At 41.2% G+C, this 15,629-nt stretch overlaps 4 non-coding genes across 4 annotated transcripts; all 4 read left to right on the plus strand.

Moving 5' to 3' along the window:
- The first annotated feature begins 1,534 nt into the window (after positions 1-1,534).
- TRNAS-GCU (transfer RNA serine (anticodon GCU)) lies at positions 1,535-1,616 on the plus strand. The gene has a single exon. It is a non-coding gene; the product is annotated as a tRNA-Ser (tRNA).
- Positions 1,617-2,121: 505 nt separating this feature from the next.
- On the plus strand, positions 2,122-2,203 carry TRNAL-AAG (transfer RNA leucine (anticodon AAG)). Its single transcript has one exon. It is a non-coding gene; the product is annotated as a tRNA-Leu (tRNA).
- A 4,649-nt stretch (positions 2,204-6,852) lies between these two features.
- TRNAS-GCU (transfer RNA serine (anticodon GCU)) lies at positions 6,853-6,934 on the plus strand. Its single transcript has one exon. It is a non-coding gene; the product is annotated as a tRNA-Ser (tRNA).
- Positions 6,935-7,439: 505 nt separating this feature from the next.
- TRNAL-AAG (transfer RNA leucine (anticodon AAG)) lies at positions 7,440-7,521 on the plus strand. Its single transcript has one exon. It is a non-coding gene; the product is annotated as a tRNA-Leu (tRNA).
- Positions 7,522-15,629: the final 8,108 nt, after the last annotated feature.

Genomic DNA, 15,629 nt, shown 5'->3' on the forward strand with positions numbered 1-15,629 from the left:
AACCACCCTTTACTTATTCCTTACCTGATACTTACTTCTCCTCTATATGAGGGAAGTTCTTGTTCCTTAGCTATGCCATACTGATACTTTGCCCTGTCCTTTCTTTGCTGATGATGCAAACGACTGATGTCCCGAGGACGAAGACTGACGCTGTTTGCTGATCCGTTGGATGGGTAACTATCTGATGAAAATTGTAATTGTCTGTTTGCCTTTTCTTTCTAGGTACCAACTGCTCTTTGATAGAGGCCATAGTTAGATGTTTTCCAAATTTGTGTTTGCTAAATTGTGTTGCATGAAGCCCAACATGCTGATGCTAATACGAGGTTATTTAAGGTGTTCACTAAAATCTGACGCAAATAGACAAATGACTGAGTTCTTGCTTTGTTGAACCATGCACTACTGAGACTTTGCTAAGTTGCTTCTTAATAATTATGTGTTAATACTGAGTGAATATTCTCTATGCATTGATTAATTGCGTTTCTAATTGCAAATCTGAAGAGTTACTAATGAGATGAATTGCTGATGAGATTAACAGAAATGACTTTAGATTGTAACCAGTAGGGAAATAAATATCCTAACACTTAACTAAATTGGTGTGGTTATTCATGACTGAAAGATCATGGTGTGTTCACTTTATTGACTCTCATTAAAGGTTATTGATTAGCATGCTGATTAGTTATTGCGATTGTTGTTGAGATATTGATCTATTGATTTGTGATGTCAAAAGACATCTCGTACTGGGAAGTCCCCGAACCTGGTCTAAAAGGTTCATAGACCTAGGCGTGCCTCCTTGTAAGTTTACTTATCAAGGCTCTGACGCCTTCACTAATAAAAAGTAATCTGATCGCTTGCTGCGGAGTCATCGTCAACAAAAACTACCAAAATATTACTTCAATGTATTGTAATTACGACTGCCTCAGTTTTATGCATTACGTGAGTAGTCGGACAGCAATTTATTTAGCGCAAAAATATTTCTTGTTGGTGCACGTACGTTTTTAAACTGAAGTGTCATAGCTGTAGCGGCAATACTCCCAGTTTAGGTGGTTTTATAAACTAAGTTTTACTTTCTCCTACTTAAAACTTTTTGCAGAACAATGAACATTAAATGGGAAGGCAGTTTTCCTTAATTGTGTACTATTTGCTGCCTAATGTTGACATGTAAGCACACCACCAATAACTGACACCTAGAGACTCGAAAGCGCCATACCAGTACAATATTTGTATGATATTGCACTTTAAATCCACGTACAACTGAATTAAAGCAATCTTAGCTCATTTGAGGGTAGTGTGATAGTACATCACATATGGATAGAACACGTTTGGAAAGTGTAATTTTCATGATTACATTACATTTAACATATAAATTCAAGCTGAAGTAGGGATGGACAACAAGGTCGTATAGAGCAAAGCTGAAGACAACAAGTTACCATAACAATCTGTAAATATATGCTCTTTATTATGTTTAGACAACTATCACCTAATAGAACACATTTTGGCTACCATATTTTGTACTCCTGAAACATGGTGTTTTGCAGACGAGGTGGCAGAGTGGTTAAGGCGATGGACTGCTAATCCATTGTGCTCTGCACGCGTGGGTTCGAATCCCATCCTCGTTGGTTTATTGTTCCGTCATTAGTTTTTAGTATGTGGTAGGGCTGGGTTAACCCTATTTTATGTGAAAGTAATATGACATATCCCATGGTATTTCCGGCAGTACAACGGCTCAGTTTGGAAACACCGCTCAGTTGAGTACTGTTCTTAGGCATTACTGTAAACAGCGCCAGCCGGGTTCTGCTCATGAATCACAAAATCTTTCCTGAGGTGGAGGGTTGGTAAGTTGAGGGACGTAGATAGTTTGATTCCTTATCCTTAAAGAAAGAGAAGCAGCGCGTGCGGGACGCCAATGTAAGGGTTGTCTTCCTACGGACTCTCAGGACTGGCGCTCCCTGACACCTCCCATGGCCCGGGGCCAATCCTGACCTACTAAATGTATCACGTGCCTGCTGCTGTTGGCGTTGACTTTCCTAGGATCACTTCACAGGCTATACACCCTTATTCTCCAACTCCCCTATACAACAGAACATCTCACTTCAGGAAGCTTACAGAAACAGGTTTGCACAGGGTAGTGTGGCCGAGCGGTCTAAGGCGCTGGATTAAGGCTCCTGTCTTTTTGGAGGCGTGGGTTCGAATCCCACTGCTGCCAGTATTTTTCAACTCACAAACGTATTTTGTCTGCATCAGTGTCTCACTCTCTGCCTTCTGCACCTACGATCCACATAGCGAGAGGTGAGACTATGTAAAGTGGTGACGTATATATATAAGGGTAGCCAGACAGTGGGACCGAGCCTTCTTATTTTAAAAAACCACAACCTAAGGTGACAAGAATTGTATCGGTAAACAAACCAGCTGTCTTGAAGTCTAACTATAGAGGCGACGAGAGGGGTCACTGTGATGCTGAAAGTTCAGTGAGTGTAAACAGTAGAACGCTGTGTGATACGTTTCCTTGCAGTGATGACAGCTCGCGTTTCTAAAGCAGAGAGCAAACATACAATGGGGAAGAAGAATAAATAAGGAAAGACATATATTATATGCAGACAGTTATTATACTTTGCTTTTCACCTGTAACTCGCTCAACTGTCGGTGAATGCTGCGTTACCCTGCATAGCCAGGTCACCACAGCGGGTGTCCACAGTGTTTGGCCAAGTTACTATAGTTGTGAGTTTGTAGATGTCAGGTAGCGTGGCTGAGCAGGCTAAACTGGCTAGATTTAGGCTCCAGTCTCTCTGGAGCCATGGGCTTGAATCCCAACACTTTAAGTTTACTTGAACCAAATACTTTTGCAAAAAAGGTTCATGTAATAAATATTCATTAGGGTCGTGGTTGTGAGTATGACACTAATGGATAAAAGTGGGACTAACAATGCTACAATTCCTGAGACTACCACCTGCACTAACAGCCTGGGAGAGGTTTGAGATGGATACAAGATACTTGCATGAGGGAACTAACTCGAAAGGGGAACTATCCACTGATGTTTTCTATCGCTTGCTGAGTGAGTATGTTGACACAATGGATGCAAAGATTGTTTTGAGTGTACACAGATTCCTGTTTCGGTACAAGAGGGGGTTACCTATCATAGACTGTCATTAACATATGGGATACGTTGTAGTCTGTTACTAACCAGATTCTATAACCAGGAAGAGATTCAATATTTTTACTCAAATCATGATCTTGTGTTTTCTAATGTGCCTATCACAGAGGATGTGAGTGGGGTAGCTAAGTACTATAGCATAAAGTTAGTTTAAAGGATTCTTTCAGGCGACATTAACAATTAGTACATCTTATGCACACCACAATAATTTGACATGTTTGCTTACACCTGTAGAGAAAAGCTTTTTAGATCACACGGAAGAGAGAAGAAGGGCATTGAAGGGTAAACTAGAGAAAGGATTACAGCAACAGGCCTTTGCTAGTAGTGACGGTTATAGTGACAATTAGAGAACAAGGGAAGTTAGCTTTAGACGCACTACATGTAGGAAAGCTTTGCATATCCAAGACCAAATCATACTATGACAATGTGTTTGTGGGAATGAGTGAATGTAAGCGTGTGTTTTTTGTTTCAGAGTAAATGGACGTTCATGTTAAATGGACAGGATCCAGCAATCCCCGGGATTTATTATATATGTGGACTTAATGCTTATTACCGTCTTCCAAAGGGATAGTATGGGACATGTTATTTGGGGATAGTTTTCCCAAAGATATATCAACTTGACGATTTGAAAAGGTTACCAAAATTGTCTGAATTACATCGTACTAGACATAAGAAAGAGACTGCTGCTGGTGTAGTAGGAGACATATTTGGGACGATAATTTCTTCAGTGGTAGTTATTATGAACTCCATAAAGATTCAAAAGTTGTCTACTATTGAGGATAATATGCTGACAAACTTTTCAGGGGCTATATTCCTGATGGATACTGAACTTGCTGCGGAGGGGGCTATGACTCTTCAAAACAGGCTTGCTTTAGACATTCTTTTAGTGAAAAATGCAGAGTTTGTAGATTGCTCAATGGGTGTAATTGTTGCGCTTACATACCAGATAATAGTAATGAGATTAGAAGTATGCTTACTAACTTGACTAGGGATAGTACGGACTTGAAGGATTTGAAAGAACCAGGTGTTTGGAAAAAGGTTGGGAAAGGATTTGCTTCAGTGGGGAATTGGATTAGTAACATTTGGCATGGGATATTGTCTAAAATAATACTGGGGATATTGATTGTTATAGATTGCTTATTTGGATCATGGGTGGCATGTAAAATTAGTAAAAGATAAAATTGAAGATGGCGAAAAATAATAGGAGGAGGGAAGAAAAACAAGGGAAAAATTATTCAGGGCAAGATCAAAGGGGAAACCAAGAAGGGAGAGATTGATATAGGGAATTTTAGTATGTAAAATTAGTAGGGAAGATTTGTGTGATGACAAGAGTCATCAGAGGAGGGATTGCTGGAGTGTGTCTTTTAAAATTAATATTAACATGAAAAGCTTACAATATATTGTGTAATGAAGCTGCATAAAAAATGTGTTTACGTAGAACTAATGCACACGTTTGAAATGTGCCCACGGGGAGTGGCTACCAATGTATACGAAGACTAATGAAAGTTATTAATGCTGAATTAATTATGTACTAATGTTTTAATTTGTATTAACGTATCAAAATTGGAGTTATGTATTAGGAGTTTGTTCATTAAGCAGTAGGCCTTAGTTTAGCGAAGGTCTGTGCCTAGCTGCCTGGTCTCATATCAAACTGTCTTTTTCTAAACGTACAATGTGCTATTTTCCTGAAGGACATGAAACTGTACTTTCCCAGAAGCTAGTGTTGTGTGTAGCTGTAGTAAATTCTTTCTCATGGGACCCTACTTGCTCAAGGAGACATTCTTGCTGAATGCAACAGTGTAATTTGTAACAGGTGCAAGGCTGCCTGGAGTAGGAGAAAACAATGGAACTACTGACTGTAGCGTAAAATGAAACTTTTCTTACCTGTCATTCCAACCGATGAAAACGTCAATAACATGGGCCAATCAACGACATGAGAACTGTGGTTTGTGTAAAACTCTGGTGAAGATTATGGACAGAGATGGCGATGCACCAATGATTATCCATTGAGGAATAGGAGTAAATTAGACAGCTTTGACTTAACCACATGACCCGAGGAGAAATCAGGCATTTATTGGACATTCCACTCCAAGCCATTCTTGCCATTCTACTGAAGCATTTAGGCCATTTAGTTGAGACTTTGCCGTTTGTTCGCCCTGTTACTCTAAACCACCCTTTACTTATTCCTTACCTGATACTTACTTCTCCTCTATATGAGGGAAGTTCTTGTTCCTTAGCTATGCCATACTGATACTTTGCCCTGTCCCTTTCTTTGCTGATGATGCAAACGACTCGATGTCCCGAGGACGAAGACTGACGCTGTTTGCTGATCCGTTGGATGGGTAACTATCTGATGAAAATTGTAATTGTCTGTTGCCTTTTCTTTCTAGGTACCAACCTGCTCTTTGATAGAGGCCATAGTTAGATGTTTTCCAAATTTGTGTTTGCTAAATTGTTTTGCATGAAGCCCAACATGCTGATGCTAATACGAGGTTATTTAAGGTGTTCACTAAAATCTGACGCAAATAGACAAATGACTGAGTTCTTGCTTTGTTGAACCATGCACTACTGAGACTTTGCTAAGTTGCTTCTTAATAATTATGTGTTAATACTGAGTGAATATTCTCTATGCATTGATTAATTGCGTTTCTAATTGCAAATCTGAAGAGTTTACTAATGAGATGAATTGCTAATGAGATTAACAGAAATGACTTTAGATTGTAACCAGTAGGGAAATAAATATACTAACACTTAACTAAATTGGGGTGGTTATTCATGACTGAAATATCATGGTGTGTTCACTTTATTGACTCTCATTAAGGTTATTGATTAGCATGCTGATTAGTTATTGCGATTGTTGTTGAGATATTGATCTATTGATTTGTGATGCCAAAAGACATCTCGTACTGGGAAGTCCCCGAACCTGGTCTAAAAGTTCATCGACCTAGGCATGTCTCTTGTAAGTTTTACTTATCAAGGCTCTGACGCGCCTTCACTAATAAAAAGTAATCTGATCGCTTGCTGCGGAGTCATCATCAACAAAAACTACCAAAATATTACTTCAATGTATTGTAATTACGACTGCCTCAGTTTTATGCATTACGTGAGTAGTCGGACAGCAATTTATTTAGCGCATAAATATTTCTTGTTGTTGCACGTACGTTTTTAAACTGAAGTGTCATAGCTGTAGCGGCAATACTCCCAGTTTAGGTGGTTTTATAAACTAAGTTTTACTTTCTCCTACTTAAAACTTTTTGCAGAACAATGAACATTAAATGGGAAGGCAGTTTTCCTTAATTGTGTACTATTTGCTGCCTAATGTTGACATGTAAGCACACCACCAATAACTGACACCTAGAGAGTCGAAAGCGGCATACCAGTACAATATTTGTATGATATTGCACTTTAAATCCACGTACAACTGAATTAAAGCAATCTTAGCTCATTTGAGGGTAGTGTGATAGTACATCACATATGGATAGAACACGTTTGGAAAGTGTAATTTTCATGATTACATTACATTTAACATATAAATTCAAGCTGAAGTAGGGATGGACAACATGGTCGTATAGAGCAAAGCTGAAGACAACAAGTTACCATAACAATCTGTAAATATATGCTCTTTATTATGTTTAGACAACTATCACCTAATAGAACACATTTTGGCTACCATATTTTGTACTCCTGAAACATGGTGTTTTGCAGATGAGGTGGCAGAGTGGTTAAGGCGATGGACTGCTAATCCATTGTGCTCTGCACGCGTGGGTTCGAATCCCATCTTTGTCGGTTTATTGTTCCGTCATTAGTTTTTAGTATGTGGTAGGGCTGGGTTAACCCTATTTTATGTGAAAGTTAAATGACATATCCCATGGTATTTCCGGCAGTACAACGGCTCAGTTTGGAAACACCGCTCAGTTGAGTACTGTGCTTAGGCATTACTGTAAACAGCGCCAGCCAGGTTCTGCTCATGAATCACAAAATCTTTAGAGAGGTGGAGGGTTGGTAAGTTGAGGGACGTAGATAGTTTGATTCCTTATCCTTAAAGAAAGAGAAGCAGCGCGTGCGGGACGCCAATGTAAGGGTTGTCTTCCTACGGACTCTCAGGACTGGCGCTCCCTGACACCTCCCATGGCCCGGGGCCAATCCTGACCTACTAAATGTATCACGTGCCTGCTGCTGTTGGCGTTGACTTTCCTAGGATCACTTCACAGGCTATACACCCTTATTCTCCAACTCCCCTATACAACAGAACATCTCTCTTCAGGAAGCTTACAGAAACAGGTTTGCACAGGGTAGTGTGGCCGAGCGGTCTAAGGCGCTGGATTAAGGCTCCAGTCTTTTTGGAGGCGTGGGTTCGAATCCCACTGCTGCCAGTATTTTTCAACTCACAAACGTATTTTGTCTGCATCAGTGTCTCACTCTCTGCCTTCTGCACCTACGATCCACATAGCGAGAGGTGAGACTATGTAAAGTGGTGACGTATATATATAAGGGTAGCCAGACAGTGGGACCGAGCCTTCTTATTTTTAAAAACCACAACCTAAGGTGACAAGAATTGTATCGGTAAAGAATCCAGCTGTCTTGAAGTCTAACTATAGAGGCGACGAGAGGGGTCACTGTGATGCTGAAAGTTCAGTGAGTGTAAACAGTAGAACGCTGTGTGATACGTTTCCTTGCAGTGATGACAGCTCGCGTTTCTAAAGCAGAGAGCAAACATACAATGGGGAAGAAGAATAAATAAGGAAAGACATATATTATATGCAGACAGTTATTATACTTTGCTTTTCACCTGTAACTCGCTCAACTGTCGGTGAATGCTGCGTTACCCTGCATAGCCAGGTCACCACAGCGGGTGTCCACAGTGTTTGGCCAAGTTACTATAGTTGTGAGCTTGTAGATGTCAGGTAGCGTGGCTGAGCAGGCTAAACTGGCTAGATTTAGGCTCCAGTCTCTCTGGAGCCATGGGCTTGAATCCCAACACTTTAAGTTTACTTGAACCAAATACTTTTGCAAAAAAGGTTCATGTAATAAATATTCATTAGGGTCGTGGTTGTGAGTATGACACTAATGGATAAAAGTGGAACTAACAATGCTACAATTCCTGAGACTACCACTGCACTAACAGCCTGGGAGAGGTTTGAGCTGGATACAAGATACTTGCATGAGGGAACTAACTCGAAAGGGGAACTATCCACTGATGTTTTCTATCGCTTGCTGAGTGAGTATGTTGACACAATGGATGCAAAAGATTGTTTTGTGTGTACACAGATTCCTGTTTCGGTACAAGAGGGGGTTACCTATCATAGACTGTCATTAACATATGGGATACGTTGTAGTCTGTTACTAACAAGATTCTATAACCAGGAAGAGATTCAATATTTTTACTCAAATCATGATCTTGTGTTTTCTAATGTGCCTATCATAGAGGATGTGAGTGGGGTAGCTAAGTACTATAGCATAAAGTTAGTTAAAGGATTCTTTCAGGCGACATTAACAATTAGTACATCTTATGCACACCACAATAATTTGACATGTTTGCTTACACCTGTAGAGAAAAGCTTTTTAGATCACACGGAAGAGAGAAGAAGGGCATTGAAGGGTAAACTAGAGAAAGGATTACAGCAACGGGCCTTTGCTAGTAGTGACGGTTATAGTGCAATTAGAGAACAAGGGAAGTTAGCTTTAGACGCACTACATGTAGGAAAGCTTTGCATATCCAAGACCAAATCATACTATGACAATGTGTTTGTGGGAATGAGTGAATGTAAGCGTGTGTTTTTGTTTCAGAGTAAATGGATGTTCATGTTAAATGGACAGGATCCAGCAATCCCCGGGATTTATTATATATGTGGACTTAATGCTTATTACCGTCTTCCAAAGGGATAGTATGGGACATGTTATTTGGGGATAGTTTTCCCAAAGATATATCAACTTGACGATTTGAAAAGGTTACCAAAATTGTCTAAATTACATCGTACTAGACATAAGAAAGAGACTGCTGCTGGTGTAGTAGGAGACATATTTGGGACGATAATTTCTTCAGTGGGAGTTATTATGAACTCCATAAAGATTCAAAAGTTGTCTACTATTGAGGATAACATGCTGACAAACTTTTCAGGGGCTATACTCCTGATGGATACTGAACTTGCTGCGGAGGGGGCTATGACTCTTCAAAACAGGCTTGCTTTAGACATTCTTTTAGTGAAAAAAGGCAGAGTTTGTAGATTGCTCAATGGGTGTAATTGTTGCGCTTACATACCAGATAATAGTAATGAGATTAGAAGTATGCTTACTAACTTGACTAGGGATAGTACGGACTTGAAGGATTTGAAAGAACCAGGTGTTTGGAAAAAGGTTGGGAAAGGATTTGCTTCAGTGGGAAATTGGATTAGTAACATTTGGCATGGGATATTGTCTAAAATAATACAGGGGATATTGATTGTTATAGATTGCTTATTTGGATCATGGGTGGCATGTAAAATTAGTAAAAGAATATAATTGAAGATGGCGAAAAATAATAGGAGGAGGGAAGAAAAACAAAGGGAAAAATTATTCAGGGCAAGATCAAAGGGGAAACCAAGAAGGGAAGAGATTGATATGAGGGAATTTTAGTATGTAAAATTAGTAGGGAAGATTTGTGTGATGACAAGAGTCATCAGAGGAGGGATTGCTGGAGTGTTTCTTTTAAAATTAATATTAACATGAAAAGCTTACAATATATTGTGTAATGAAGCTGCATAAAAAATGTGTTAACGTAGAAATAATGCACACGTTTGAAATGTGCCCACGGGGAGTGGCTACCAATGTATACGAAGACTAATGAAAGTTATTAATGCTGAATTAATTATGTACTAATGTTTTTAATTTGTATTAACATATCAAAATTGGAGTTATGTATTAGGAGTTTGTTCATTAAGCAGTAGGCCTTAGTTTAGCGAAGGTCTGTGCCTAGCTGCCTGGTCTCATATTAAACTGTCTTTTTCTAACGTGCAATGTGCTATTTTCCTGAAGGACATGAAACTGTACTTTCCCAGAAGCTAGAGATGTGTGTAGCTGTAGTAAATTCTTTCTCATGGGACCCTACTTGCTCAAGGAGACATTCTTGCTGAATGCAACAGTGTAATTTGTAACAGGTGCAAGGCTGCCTGGAGTAGGAGAAAACAATGGAACTACTGACTGTAGCGTAAAATGTAACTTTTCTTACCTGACATTCCAACCAATGAAAACGTCAATAACAGGGGCCAATCAACGACATGAGAACTGTGGTTTGTGTAAAACTCTGGTGAAGATTATTGGACAGAGATGGCGATGCACCAATGATTATCCATTGAGGAATTAGGAGTAAATTAGACAGTTTTGATTTAACCACATGACCCGAGGAGAAATCAGGCATTTATTGGACATTCCACTCCAAGCCATTCTTTGCCATTCTACTGAGCCATTTAGGCCATTTCGTTTGAGACTTTGCCGTTTGTTCGCCCTGTTACTCTAAACCACCCTTTACTTATTCCTTACCTGATACTTACTTCTCCTCTATATGAGGGAAGTTCTTGTTCCTTAGCTATGCCATACTGATACTTTGCCCTGTCCTTTCTTTGCTGATGATGCAAACGACTGATGTCCCGAGGACGAAGACTGACGCTGTTTGCTGATCCGTTGGATGGGTAACTATCTGATGAAAATTGTAATTGTCTGTTTGCCTTTTCTTTCTAGGTACCAACTGCTCTTTGATAGAGGCCATAGTTAGATGTTTTCCAAATTTGTGTTTGCTAAATTGTTTTGTATGAAGCCCAACATGCTGATGCTAATACGAGGTTATTTAAGGTGTTCACTAAAATCTGACGCAAATAGACAAATGACTGAGTTCTTGCTTTGTTGAACCATGCACTACTGAGACTTTGCTAAGTTGCTTCTTAATAATTATGTGTTAATACTGAGTGAATATTCTCTATGCATTGATTAATTGCGTTTCTAATTGCAAATCTGAAGAGTTACTAATGAGATGAATTGCTGATGAGATTAACAGAAATGACTTTAGATTGTAACCAGTAGGGAAATAAATATCCTAACACTTAACTAAATTGGTGTGGTTATTCATGACTGAAAGATCATGGTGTGTTCACTTTATTGACTCTCATTAAAGGTTATTGATTAGCATGCTGATTATTTATTGCGATTGTTGTTGAGATATTGATCTATTGATTTGTGATGCCAAAAGACATCTCGTACTGGGAAGTCCCCGAACCTGGTCTAAAAGGTTCATCGACCTAGGCGTGTCTCCTTGTAAGTTTACTTATCAAGGCTCCGACGCGCCTTCACTAATAAAAAGTAATCTGATCGCTTGCTGCGGAGTCATCGTCAACAAAAACTACCAAAATATTACTTCAATGTATTGTAATTACGACTGCCTCAGTTTTATGCATTACGTGAGTAGTCGGACAGCAATTTATTTAGCGCAAAAATATTTCTTGTTGATGCACGTACGTTTTTAAACTGAAGTGTCATAGCTGTAGCGGCAATACTCCCAGTTTAGGTGGTTTTATAAACTAAGTTTTACTTTCTCCTACTTAAAACCTTTTGCAGAACAATGCACATTAAATGGGAAGGCAGTTTTCCTTAATTGTGTACTATTTGCAGCCTAATGTTGACATGTAAGCACACCACCAATAACTGACACCTAGAGACTCGAAAGCGCCATACCAGTACAATATTTGTATGATATTGCACTTTAACCCCTTCGCTGCCAGGCCTTTTCCCCCTCCTGTGCCGAGCCTTTTTTTGGCTATTTGGAGCAGTTCGCGCTTAGGCCCTCATAACTTTTTGTTCACATAAGCTACCCATGCCAAATTTGCGTCCTTTTTTTCCAACATCCTAGGGATTCTAGAGGTACCCAGACTTTGTGGGTTCCCCAGAAGGAGGCCAAGAAGTTAGCCAAAAAACAGTGAAAATTTAATTTTTTTAAAAAAATTTGGAAAAATGGGCTGCAGAAGAAGGCTTGTGGTTTTTTCCCTGAAAAGGGCATCAACAAAGGGTTTGCGGTGATAAAATCACCAGCTTCCCAGCTTTCAGGAACAGTCAGACTTGAATCAGAAAACCCAATTTTTCAACCCAATTTTGGCATTTTACTGGGACATACCCCATTTTTACGATTTTTTGTGCTTTCAGCCTCCTTCCAGTCAGTGACAGAAATGGGCATGAAACCAACGCTGGATCCCATAAACCGCAACATTTCTGAAAAGTAGACAAAATTCTGAATTCAGCAAGGGGCAATTTGTGTAGATCCTACAAGGGTTTCCTACAGAAAATAGCAACTGAAAAAGAAAAATATTGAAATTGAGGTGAAAAAAACATCAATTTTTCTCTAAGTTTTACTCTGTAACTTTTTCCTGCAATGTCAGATTTTCGAAAGCAATATACCGTTACGTCTGCTGGACTCTTCTGGTTGCGGGGATATATAGTGCTTGTAGGTTCATCAAGAACTCTAGGTACCCAGAGCCAATAAATGACCTGCACCCTGCAGTGGGTTTTCATTCTATGCCGGGTATACAGCAATTAATTTGCTGAAATATAAAGAGTAAAAAATAGCTATCAAGAAAACCTTTCTATTTCCAAAATGGGCACAAGATAAGGTGTTGAGAAGCAGTGGTTATTTGCACATCTCTGAATTCCGGGGTGCCCATACTAGCATGTGAATTACAGGGCATTTCTCAAATAGACGTCTTTTTTACACACTGTCTTACATTTGGAAGGGAAAAATGTAGAGAAAGACAAGGGGCAATAACACTTGTTTTGCTATTCTATGTTCCCCCAAGTCTCCCGATAAAAATGATACCTCACTTGTGTGGGTAGGCCTAGCGCCCGCGACAGGAAACGCCCCAAAGCGCAACGTGGACACATCACAGAAAACAGACCTGTTTTTAGCAAAGTGCCTACCTGTAGATTTTGGCCTCTAGCTCAGCCGCCACCTAGGGAAACCTACCAAACCTGTGCATTTCTGAAAACTAGAGACCTAGGGGAATCCAAGATGGGGTGATTTGTGTGGCTCGGACCAGGTTCTGTTACCCAGAATCCTTTGCAAACCTCAAAATTTGGCTAAAAAAACACATGTTCCTCACATTTCTGTGGCAGAAAGTTCTGGAATCTGAGAGGAGCCACAAATTTCCTTCCACCCAGCGTTCCCCCACGTCTCCCGATAAAAATGATACCTCACTTGTGTGGGTAGGCCTAGCGCCCGCGACAGGAAACACCCCAAAGCGCAATGTGGACACATCACAGAAAACAGACCTGTTTTTAGCAAAGTGCCTACCTGTAGATTTTGGCCTCTAGCTCAGCCGCCACCTAGGGAAACCTACCAAACCTGTGCATTTCTGAAAACTAGAGACCTAGGGGAATCCAAGATGGGGTGATTTGTGTGGCTCGGACCAGGTTCTGTTACCCAGAATCCTTTGCAAAGCTCAAAAATTGGCTAAAAAAACACATGTTCCTCACATTTCTGTGGCAGAAAGTGCTGGAATCTGAGAGGAGCCACAAATGTCCTTCCACCCAGCGTTCCCCCACGTCTCCCGATAAAAATGATACCTCACTTGTGTGGGTAGGCCTAGCGCCCGCGACAGGAAACGCCCCAAAGCGCAACGTGGACACATCACAGAAAACAGACCTGTTTTTAGCAAAGTGCCTACCTGTAGATTTTGGCCTCTAGCTCAGCCGCCACCTAGGGAAACCTACCAAACCTGTGCATTTCTGAAAACTAGAGACCTAGGGGAATCCAAGGAGGGGTGACTGGCGGGGCTCGGACCAGGTTCTGTTACCCAGAATCCTTTGCAAAGCTCAAAAATTGGCTAAAAAAACACATGTTCCTCACATTTCTGTGGCAGAAAGTTCTGGAATCTGGGAGGAGCCACAAATTTCCTTCCACCCAGTGTTCCCCCAAGTCTCTCGATAAAAATGATACCTCACTTGCGTGGGTAGGCCTAGCGCCCGCGACAGGAAACGCCCCAAAGCGCAACGTGGACACCACCAAAATTTTGGAAGAAAACAGAGGTGTTTTTTGCGAAGTGACTACCTGTAGATTTTGGCCTCTAGCTCAGCCGGCACCTAGGGAAACCTACCAAACCTGTACATTTCTGAAAACTAGAGACCTAGGGGAATCCAAGGAGGGGTGACTGGCGGGGCTCGGACCAGGTTCTGTTACCCAGAATCCTTTGCAAAGCTCAAAAATTGGCTAAAAAAACACATGTTCCTCACATTTCTGTGGCAGAAAGTGCTGGAATCTGAGAGGAGCCACAAATGTCCTTCCACCCAGCGTTCCCCCACGTCTCCCGATAAAAATGATACCTCACTTGTGTGGGTAGGCCTAGCGCCCGCGACAGGAAACGCCCCAAAGCGCAACGTGGACACATCACAGAAAACAGACCTGTTTTTAGCAAAGTGCCTACCTGTAGATTTTGGCCTCTAGCTCAGCCGCCACCTAGGGAAACTTACCAAACCTGTGCATTTCTGAAAACTAGAGACCTAGGGGAATCCAAGGAGGGGTGACTGGCGGGGCTCGGACCAGGTTCTGTTACCCAGAATCCTTTGCAAAGCTCAAAAATTGGCTAAAAAAACACATGTTCCTCACATTTCTGTGGCAGAAAGTTCTGGAATCCGAGAGGAGCCACAAATTTCCTTCCACCCAGCGTTCCCCCACGTCTCCCGATAAAAATGATACCTCACTTGTGTGGGTAGGCCTAGCGCCCGCGACAGGAAACGCCCCAAAGCGCAACGTGGACACATCACAGAAAACAGACCTGTTTTTAGCAAAGTGCCTACCTGTAGATTTTGGCCTCTAGCTCAGCCGGCACCTAGGGAAACCTACCAAACCTGTGCATTTCTGAAAACTAGAGACCTAGGGGAATCCAAGGAGGGGTGACTGGCGGGGCTCGGACCAGGTTCTGTTACCCAGAATCCTTTGCAAAGCTCAAAAATTGGCTAAAAAAACACATGTTCCTCACATTTCTGTGGCAGAAAGTTCTGGAATCTGGGAGGAGCCACACATTTCCTTCCACCCAGCGTTCCCCCAAGTCTCCCGATAAAAATGATACCTCACTTGCGTGGGTAGGCCTAGCGCCCGCGACAGGAAACGCCCCAAAGCGCAACGTGGACACCACCAAAATTTTGGAAGAAAACAGAGGTGTTTTTTGCGAAGTGACTACCTGTAGATTTTGGCCTCTAGCTCAGCCGGCACCTAGGGAAACCTACCAAACCTGTACATTTCTGAAAACTAGAGACCTAGGGGAATCCAAGGAGGGGTGACTGGCGGGGCTCGGACCAGGTTCTGTTACCCAGAATCCTTTGCAAAGCTCAAAAATTGGCTAAAAAAACACATGTTCCTCACATTTCTGTGGCAGAAAGTTCTGGAATCTGGGAGGAGCCACAAATTTCCTTCCACCCAGCGTTCCCCCAAGTCTCCCGATAAAAATGATACCTCACTTGCGTGGGTAGG

This window comes from Pleurodeles waltl, chromosome 12 (assembly GCF_031143425.1).
Source record: "Pleurodeles waltl isolate 20211129_DDA chromosome 12, aPleWal1.hap1.20221129, whole genome shotgun sequence".
NCBI lineage: Eukaryota > Metazoa > Chordata > Amphibia > Caudata > Salamandridae > Pleurodeles > Pleurodeles waltl.